The following is a 10,748-nucleotide window of genomic DNA, read 5'->3' as shown; positions in this document are numbered from 1 at the left end:
AGAGACCATGGGTCTAGCCTTTGGTATGTGTGCGAGGTGACAGCAAGTTATGGTGGGAATGTGTGTGTCTAAGAGCTTACATTTCAGAGAATTAGAGTGTGTGTGTGTGTGTGTGTGTGTGTGTGTGAGAGAGAGAGAGAGAGAGAGAGAGAGAGAGAGAGAGAGAGAGAGAGAGAGAACTTCCCACCCCACTAGGGCCCACTTCACTCTCCTCCACTTGTGAATGTACAGTCTAAATGTAAATTATGGTTCTATTAAAGTGTCCCTCCTAACTCCATAGTTTGAACCATTTTCTTCTTCATGCCTAAAATCCTTCACTGCCAAAGGTATTTGTGGGTACTAACTGGCCTCTTGGTATCAAAGGACAGTCTTCCATAGGAAGACTAAAATCAAGTTATTTTAAGGTTCCCTCTTTACTACTTCATATATATATATATATATATATATATATATATATATATATATGAATAATTACCCCATAATTCCAACCATATACTTTCCTCTTAAAAACCTTATCGCCTTCCAAGTTTCTATGGGTCAAGCCAGCTAATAACCTTTGAAAGAATAGCAGACAAATGATAGAACTGATTAGAACATGCTCAGGGACCTGAAAACACCCTCAGGGAGTCTGAATTTCCCTGAAGGCCTGATTAGAGGTGTCCATTCCACCCACAGACGCTGACAATAACTCTCTGGCATGGCAGGTACACACTGTAGCAATAGCAACCCTCGGGCAGCATTTGGAATACTACCTAGAATTTCAGACTTTGGAAGATGCCAGATCATTTGCCCGCAGGGTCTGGTCCTTGACCCTGATCTGTTATGTTTTATGGAGGTTACCTTGAAGTCTGGGTTGATCATGGCTGACTCAGCCAAGTTAATCTGGCCTGTGATACTTAATCTTTAGATGGGAAGAAACAAGAGAAAAAAGATTGGTGTGTATGTATTTCTCTCTCTCTCTCTCTCTCTCTCTCTCTCTCTCTCTCTCTCTCTCTCTCTCTCTCTCTCTGTGTGTGTGTGTGTGTGTGTGTGTGTGTGTGTGTGTGTGTGTGTGTGTGTGCATACAGGAGCTGGAGAAAAATTCTTGGCAAAGCAGAGTTCTCCACACAATAGAACATCAGTTTGAAGTATTTATCTGAGTGGATAAAACGGCATTAGATGGCAATGTGGGCTCACAGGTCTTTCTACCACAGCTCTGACATGTGACAGATGATTTCTGATTCATCTGTGATTAGTGGCCTTGTGGTTAAGGTTTTCATGAGCAATGAGGCTTTTGATGCCCATGTGTATTTTACCTGAGAGATTCTGGGGAAAATATCGCATATCTGATTGCAAACTAGGGCACATATCCCTGACAGCTGCAGAATCAGGAACTCCTGGCATAACAAATGACCCTGCTTGAAGGGCACCACACAAGCCCTGCCAGCCTCCTGACCTCACTAGTGGGAGTTCAGATGAATGCCCAACACCAAACCCAGCCTAACCACTTCGAGTTCAGAGGTGAGGAACAGGAAGTTGAAAGCAGCAGCTTGGAACTGTGGGCCTCAGAGGAGGTCTTCCAGAAACCAAAGACTGCTTAGTCCACAGGTCAATTAAGTGAGAGAATTCACCAGTTGGCCTTGAATTGTGTGCATCAGAAACAGTAATCAGGCAGTCGTGATCCACCTGATGTGGGTGCTGGGGACCAAACCCAGGTCCTCCGGAAGAGCAGCAGCAAATGCTCTAATTGCTGAGTCAAAACTTAGTGCCAAAGATTGACTTAAAGAAACGTATTTTAAGTAAAAAAAGTCCAAAAAAAAAAAAGAAAGAAAGAAAGAAAATGTCAAAGAATTATGGATATAAAGTGAGTATAAAAGCTGGAGGTGGAATGGGGTGGGGTGTGGTGGGGTGTGGTGGGGTGGGGTGGGGGTGGCACAGGACTTTCATCCCAGCACTCGGGAGGCAGAGGCAGGTAGATCTCTGTGAGTTCAAGGCCAGCCTGGTCTACAGAGTGAGTTCCAGGACAGCCAGGGTTACACAGAAGAAAGCCCGTCTTGAAAACGATAACAAAAGAAATGAGTACAGATGTTTTGCACAGTAGTTCCTCTTTCCACAGGCCCATCAGTCATCTGTGGTCAATTTCAATCTGAAAATAGTAAATAGAGAATTCCCAAAATGAACAACTTGGAAGGTTTTATTTTTTTTTCAACCTAAGAGTTTTAAATGGCAATTTTTTTTTATAGTAGGCTGTTACAATTTTTCCTTCTTATGATTAGTTATTCTTAACATCTTTGGGTGTCTAATCTATAAATTTAGCTTCATTCATAGAAATATTTGTGTATAGGAATAAAGATAATTTATATGAGGCTTAGTGCACATGTGCTTTTAGACATCTCCAGGCTGTCTTGGGTGAATCCTCTGCAGTTAAGGTAATGGAGAAGAAGCTCTGCAAACTGGCTAATAGTTTTCTAACCACAACAAAGTAGTACAGAGAAAGCTTTGTGTTTTGATTAGTTTTTTTGTTTTGTTTTGTTTTTTTGTTGTTTTGTTTGTTTTGGTCAAATTGACGTAAGTTCGAGTTATCTGAGAAGAAGAACATAAATTGAGAAAATGCCCCCACCAAGTTAGTCTGTGGGGAGGCTGGGCTGCAGTTTCTTGATTTATGTCGACGTAGGCAGGCCCACCATATGGTAGGGGGTGCCATCCCTAGGCTGGCAGTCCTGGCGCTATAAGAAAACAGGTTGAGCAAGCCATGAGGAGCAAGCGAGTAAGCAGCACCCCTCCACGGCCTCTGCATCAGCTCCTTCTTCCAGGTTTCTGCCCTGTTTGAGTTCCTGACCTGACTTCTCTCAGTGACGGACTGTGACATAGGTGGAAATAAACACTTTCCTGCCTAAGTTGCTTTGGTCATGGTGTTTTATCCAGCAATAGAAACTCTAACTAAGACACCTTGTATGAAACATGTTAAAATTGCAATGATGTTAGGTGTTCTTTGGATATTTCTGAAGGTGTCCTTCTCCGGCATTTGGAATTTAGGCTGCAGCCCTTGTTTCTAGTAGATTCCTCAACATATAGCACAGTCCATGCTCTTAAGCAAATTTGAGAAACATGACCAGTTAGTCCAGGTAGAGGTAGATGGAGTGCTGGTGTTGCATCACTTCTGGAGGACTAGGTGGATTGCTCTGCTTGTCCAACTTCTTGTCGAAATGACATGGACATTTTTGCTATGTATGTCTCCAATGCTACACTGTGCTCTGATGTGTCTCTTCCAAAATGTTCACAGTTTTGCTCATGGCCTTTTGGCCACAGGGTTACCATAGAGCTGGCCGCCTATACTGGTTATGTGGGGTGGTTGTTTTCTTCTTTTTATTTATAAACAACATAATCTGATTGTGGAATAGACAATGAGATCATTGATAATACTACCAGTCCAAAGATGCTGTGGGCCTTACCTCCTTATCCTGGGCTCTGAACTATGAGTTTGTGAGGCAGACACTGCAAAGCCTGATACTTTCCCTGGAACCATCTGAGGAAATGGATTGCATTAACCATGTGGTGTTGGTGCCACCAAATTCCAAGGATTCATCACAACTGTGGGAAAGGTTAAACACAAAGCTACCAATTGCACAGATAAGGACGGTGCTTATCTTGACACAGCTTTAGGACATTAAATAATATGTTCTTTTAAAAAAAAAACCAAGGCCCACGTGAACTCCAGATAAAATCTGAAAGGCATTCCTGTCGTAATAAGCCACAAGAAAGCACTGGAACAAACAGTGACTCAAACCCCGGCTGTGTAGATGGAGTCATTGGAATAGTCTGACCCAAAAGAAGTCCCTTCTCAGAGGTTATGGGTTCTGTGCAACACTGCTTTTCAGAGTGCATCAGGAGTAAAGGACACACTCAAATCTATTTGTTGCATGAACTGGGTTCAAAGACACCACAAGCAAGGGAGGAAAAAAAAATCGCTCTTCTTCAAAGATGGAAAAACCAGGCTCACAGTTCTGGCTGCGATCCAAGCTGTAAGTCTTCATGGAATACTACAGGGTGTGGCAGCTTTTGCACAAATAAACAAGTGGCCGACATCCTGGCTTATCTCAAAAATTAAAACTAAGAGCAGGATCGGAGGGGTGGAAACTCACTGAGCAGTCCCAGCCAAAACAGTAACTGCAAATAGAGACTCCGTGAACCTCTAAGTAGGTGAGACTAGCTTTAAAATATTTGAATCAGAACACAGAGTCCAAGTTAGGTTTCCATTGTGTTATTTAAACATTTGGGAGGTTATCTGGGAAATTCATAGTGCCCAAATATTATTTAAGAAATGAAAAAATTCTTGAACCAGGAAACATGTAGGAGAAAATTTGAAATTGACCCAAATTTAGTGACCCCCCCAAAGTAGGAAAATGTGATTTGGTTGTGTATATTGAAGCTTAGTTCCCTGAAGAGCTAAACTATGTGTAGGACATCATTCTCACACATATCTCAGGGTTTTCATTCCTGTGAAGTGACACCGTGACCATGGCAACTCTTATAACGAAAACATTGAATTGAAGAGGCTCGCTTACAGTTTCAGAGGTTCAGTCCATTATGAACATGAAGGGGAGCATGACAACGTGCAGGTAGATGTAGTGCTGGAGCCGAGAGTCCTTCATCTTGCAGGCAACAGGAAGTTGACTGACTCACTGGGTGGTATCCTGAACATATGAAACCTCAAAGCCCGCCCCCACAGTGACACATTTCCTCCAACAAGGCCACACCCCCTAATAGTACCATCCCCTTTGGGGGGCCATTTTCTTTCAAACCACCACAACATAGAACTCAAAGCAAAGCTTTAACCCCAAATATTAGTGACAGGGAGGTGTCATGACTTCATCAAGGCAAGAGACTGGAACTCCAAAAATCCAGCTAAGGACTCCTGAGTCTTTCATGTAACACTTACTGTCTCGTCCCCCTGAAGTTACTGGCAGATTTCAGATAAAGACATCTCCTAAGAGAAACTTTCTAGTGTATGTTTGAAAAGGTGAAAGATGATGTGACTAGAATTGTGTCATTCTATCAGGCAAGGTAAAGCAAAACCAATGCTGCAGAGAAAGTTCTTGGACCAGGAGAATGTGGGTCTGTACTGTCTACCCTGGGAGATTTAGGATAGGTTTCCTGTTGTGTGACTTTTTCTGGAGAAATGTGAGCAATAGTCTATTCACTCTAGATAGAGCACCAAGGACAGACCAAAGAAAGAATTCCACCCAAAACCAGCTTGGTGAACCAATATGAGTTTGTTGGGCCTAGTTACAGAAGTGTGAGTGAAGGGCTATTTACAGGAGTATGGATGACCCCAAAACATCTGCACCACCAAAAAGTCTCACCACAGCATGGATGATGGCCTCCCAAAAGTTAATAGATGGTATGGTAGTCTGAATGTAATTGGCCTCCATAAGCTCACAGGGACTGGCACTATTAGAAGGTGTGGCCTTGGTGGAGGAAGTGTGTCATTCTGGAGGTGGGTTTTGAGATCTCATATATGCTAAAGCCAGCCCAGTGCCTCAGACCACTTCCTGTTGCCTGTAGGATCGAGATGTAAGAACTCGCAGCTCTAGCATCATGGCTGCCTTGTTTCCCACCATCACAATAATGATCTAAACCTCTGAAACCATAAACCAGCCCATTAAATGTTTTCCTTTATAACAGTTGCCATGGTCATGGTATCTCTTCACGGGAACCCTAACTAAGACAGAAACAATCCTGTTTCAGTGAACACTCCACACAATATATAGGATATATACCCATTTATCCTAGCACCTTCCCGAGGACACAGGTAGCTTTGGGAGAGAGGCAGAAGGTACAAGGGAGGCTGGAGTCTCAGGTGAGGGCCTGACAACCCTCTTCCCACTCTTTCCATGAGGGAACATCAATAGCCCTGATCTTGTGAAGGATTCATGAAGGTTATCGCAGATTTCAAGAATGGCAAAAGGCTTGCCATGGTGGAAGAACAGTGCTCCACGTTTCCCAGTGCATTTAGGAACTTTTTATTGTTTAAAAAAATAGATACAGCAAACATACACAACAAAGATATGGCTTAACAAATCATTACAAGGCAGTCTATTCATGACCCTTCTCAAGGGATTGAACACTGTCAACCTCCTTGAAGCCCTCCACTGCCTCTTCCAATAATTCTCACCCCCACTTAATGTGGGGATTTAACAAGGCAACTTTATGTAGTTAAAAAAGGAGGTTAATTTTGGGATAACTTACAGCCAGTAAAGGGGTTGGTTATGGGATCTGTGAGAGGTGAGGCACAGTCCAGCAGGGTTCTCTGGAGAACTCTGACTTGGTCTGCCATCCAGCATCCAGGATCACGAAGAACCAAGAGACCAGCCACATCCAGATATCAGGGCTCTTGTCTTGGCCCCAACCCAGGGACAGGTAGGCGTGACAGTTACCAGAAGCCTCACTATGGTAGTACTTCCAGGTCAAAGCTGGAACAGTTTCCCACTACACCCACTGATTATCATCTGAATACACACCCCATTAACTTTATAATTTCAAATGTAAAAATGTAGGTATCCACTTGTCTCCAATGGGTCAGGAGTCCTACACTCCTTATCTTTTTGCCCACACCTGTCTTTTTGTGGTGGCATTCAGGTTTTAAGTCAGTCTATGATCTCTAAAGGTCCTGTCTTGAAAAGCATAGTCCTCCATGAATACTTACTGTTGAGCTAGTGGGAGCACATGGACAGGGTGGCGTGAGGTCTAGAAGGTGGGTAAAGATCAAAATGTCAGCTGGTGGGAAAAGGAGCCCGTGTAGAAAGCAGCTCTCGGAGGAAGCCTTACTTAGTGGGTACTATGTCACTTCTGTAGTCTTTTGTTTTGCCCGGAGTGTTTAATTTGAATTAGATTGCAAGGAAACATCAGGCAAACCCTAGTTGGGAACTTTCTATAAAATAACTAGTGCTGTGGCTCAGAAAGTGGGATCTCAAATGCTGTTTCTTCGATGCTGAGAGATCACAGAACATACCTGAATGAGGTCCCTCTAGTCTCCTCTTGCTCCTCTCCCTCCAGAGTGAAGAGAAACACCCTGCAAATTTTTCTTTTATCAACCTGACCTGATCCTCTAAGAAAGGAACACAATAAATTACCTTTAGTCTCGCCCTACGCCCAAAATTTCTTTAATCAAACAAAACCAAACTCAAAGGATCATTTTTTTTTTTTTTTTTTTTTTTTTTATGGTCTGCCCCACACTATTGTCCGTTATTTAGGTCTCCTAGAGAATCACCCACAATTCATTGTCTGTTGGGCTCTATGGACTTTATCCTGGGCTAGTGTTTGTTTTGGAAACCCATGAAGTTCTCCTTAAATCGTCCCCTATCCGACACTCCCTCCTAGGCTGGAGTAGAGGGACAGTTGAGTTTCTGAATCACACTGGGCTGTGATTTTCCCCTTTTACACATTAATACATTTCCATGCTTTTTGTTTGTTTAGTCAATCTTTGTCAGTTTATTCCTGTGACCCTGCTTCAGAGGGTATAGGAGAAATATTCCTTTGCCCCACACTGGGAATTTGGGAATGTGAACGCTAGTCACTTTTATCCTTGGAATCCAGCAATCTAGAAAGTCCACAGACTTAAGATATCACAAGGTTGTTAATCTCTTGTCTAAACTTTTTTTCTATTCATGATGCTGCACCAATATTCAAAAGAAATTTCCCATGTCAGAATTTTTAGCCCTTTTAATCCCAGCACTTGGGAGGCAGAGGCAGGTGGATCTCTGGGTTCATGGACAGCCTGGTCTACATAGTGAGTTCTAGAACAGCCAGGGCTACACAGGAAAACCTTGTCTTAACCACCCTCCCCACCCCCAAAAGAGAATTTTTACCATTTTGCAATAAAACAGCATTGCTTGGCCACAGAAGCTCCCAATTTTTCTGTCTTATGTGCACCCCTGATTTACAGCTATGTAGATTAGCAGTTTGAAAATTCCATGCCCCCAATATAAAATAAGGGATCATGGATAAGATATTAGTAGGACACTTTTGGTAGTGTTGACATAAGTGTTCCAAGACTTCATTTTTTTGTTATATTAGGTTTTGAGCTCATCTCCTGATTCGCTGGGAGAGCAAGAGCCTTCATCTGTGGGAAAATCTGTATTACATAAACGCTTCTTAATGGATTTTATATATTAAGAATAGGAGAAATATGATTCTAGTTGTCAAGTTAAAACTTGAATATTTTCAGTTTAAAATTCCCCTAGGAAAGAGTATCTGTGGAAACATAAGAATTCCAAAGTTTGGAATTCTCCTTCCACGTCCCTGAATCCTGCTGCCGTCAAGGTTTTGCTGAGGAACCATTTTCCAGGTCAGCAGCGCTGACCCTCTAGTGGTTACAAACTCAACCATTAGCCTGTGGACACATTAGTCAGCAGCTGCCCGTCTGCTGGTTGCGTTAGACATTAACTGGTTCTTGGCTGGATGCTGTGCCCGGGCACTGGAGTGGCGCTTATTTGAGCAACTCCCAGAATCCCTGAGAGCAGGAGGGCATGAGAGATCACCCAGTCCAAAGTCATTGTCTGTTCTACGCCATGCTTTCTTCCTCCCAAACTCCCAAACCTGAAGCGCTCAGGTAGAGCGGAACAAGGCCTTGTTCAGTTTTAGGACTCCTGACGTCCAGTCGCAAATGGCCATTGACATTTCTGTCATCTCAGCCAAAGCTCCCGCCGGTTCTCTCATTTCCTTCCTAACAACACATCGTGATAATTACCACCTGCCCTGAAGGGTCTACGAAACTAATGGAGAGTGGACACATGGTCTGTCCTCTCTTCGGAACAGGTTGTCATGTAGCACCTAGCCTTGAGCTTGCTCTGTAGCAGAGGATAACCTTAATCTTTGGCTGCTCCTGCCTCCATCTCCCCCTGTGCTGGGAGCACAGGCTATCCCACTATGTGAGTTTCTGCAGTGCTGAGCACTGAACTGGGCTTAGTGCCTATTAGGCAAATACTCTACCACCTGAGTTCTACCCTAGATGCAATGCTTCATAAATTATCACCTTGTCAATCAATAAAGGGGGAAGTGGGTGTTATCATAATTATGGGAGTATTACCAGGCCGAAGTCTAAAGAGCAGTAGGTAAGTTTAGATAAGGCAAGGTGAATACAAACACCTCGACAATTGTATGTTAGGCGTTTGACTTGTTAATGTTGCCCAGGCTGATCTTCAACTTTGAGTCTCAGGCAGTCTTCCAAATTTCAGATTTCCAAGTAGCTAAGACCACTATCACCCAATGACATATATTTTGTGAATGTAAATTTTAATTCTAAATCATTTGAGAGCAGATATGGTGATATGTGTCTGTAATCTCAGCTATTTGTGAGACTGAGGCAGGGGGATAACAAGTTTGAAGCCATCTCTCAAGTGTAGGTTATGAGTTACATGATCTTTGGTGGAAGTATCTTAAATTTGCTGGGCAGTGGTGGTGCACACCTTCAATCCCAGCACTTGGGAGGCAGAGGCAGGTGGATCTCTGTGAATTCGAGGTCAGTCGGAAACCATATCTTGAAACATTTCCCCCCCCCCCCCCAGATATCTTAAGTTTTTATGTAGATAAAAGTATTTGTTCCTTTTTTCTCCATGTTTTCCTAGTAGTTTTAGCTAGAAACAATTTTTTTTTTCTTATTGCTCTAGAGACCTGATTGAAATTTGGGAAAGCTGATGAATACTAGAATCTTCCCACTCCTTAGAAGAGTTCATGTGGCGTGTTTATAACTTGTTTTGTCTGGGATGAGATGCCACATGGGCCTCTTCCACTTTGTGAGGCTTTCCTTGCAAGAGAGTGGGTCAATGATTGGGGTTCACCATGACGGTGGTATTGGGGAACTGGGCCAAATGTGTGTATTTTGTCCCCACCTGCTTGGATTCTGAAAGGCCCCGTGTATAGGCAGTGTCTATAGCCTGAGCTCAAGCTTGCCAGGAGGGCAGACTGGAAAATAACCAAGAGATGGCCATCCTACTCATGAACTTTTTTTTTTTTTTACAATTTTAATCCTTTTTTTGTTTTTTGAGTTTCGGGGTAGGGTCGGGGGCGGGCACACAGGCATGTGTTACAGAGGACAACTTTAATGATTTTGATCTCCCCTTCCACCACGTGGGTACCAGAGAGCAATCTCAAGCTTGGTGGCTGATGCTTTTGGGCTGAGTCATCTCATTGGTCCTCACGGACTTCTGAGGTGGGAAGAGTGCAGATTCACAGAGCCTCCCGAACCAAAGACACAGGGGTGTGCATAGCCTTCCTTGGTGTTGAGATGTTTGACTTTTCTCTTAATCCCCACATATCTGGTCATAGAGAAATCCACTCATCCAATTTCTTTGTGCCTGTGTGTGTGTATGTGTGTGTGTGTGCATGCGCAGCCAGACAACAATCTTGCATGACTGCTATTCCTCAGGCACCATTCATTCACCTTATTTTTTTGAGAAAGGTTCTGTCACTGGCCTGTAACTTACCAAGCGGGCTAGACTGGCTGGCCTGGCACCTGCTCTTACCTCCCCAGTGCTGGGATTACAAACACAGACTAGTGCACTCACTTCTGTATTTTTAGGTGTATGTGGGGATTGACTCCAGGTCTTCAAAGCACTTCGCAAACGAGCGATCTTTTCCAGCCCTGAGCACCCTTTCCGTGATCTCAGAATCCCACCCCAGGCTCTTCTCAGTGCCATCCTTTAATGCTTTCCAATTAATGGATTACAGTTGCCTCTAAAGTGCTCTTCCTTCCTCAGTGTCTGCGATCT

Source organism: Peromyscus maniculatus, chromosome 13 (genome assembly GCF_049852395.1).
Source record: "Peromyscus maniculatus bairdii isolate BWxNUB_F1_BW_parent chromosome 13, HU_Pman_BW_mat_3.1, whole genome shotgun sequence".
Lineage (NCBI taxonomy): Eukaryota > Metazoa > Chordata > Mammalia > Rodentia > Cricetidae > Peromyscus > Peromyscus maniculatus.
The sequence above is the reverse complement of the archived record's forward strand: the minus strand, read 5'-3'. Positions refer to the sequence as shown.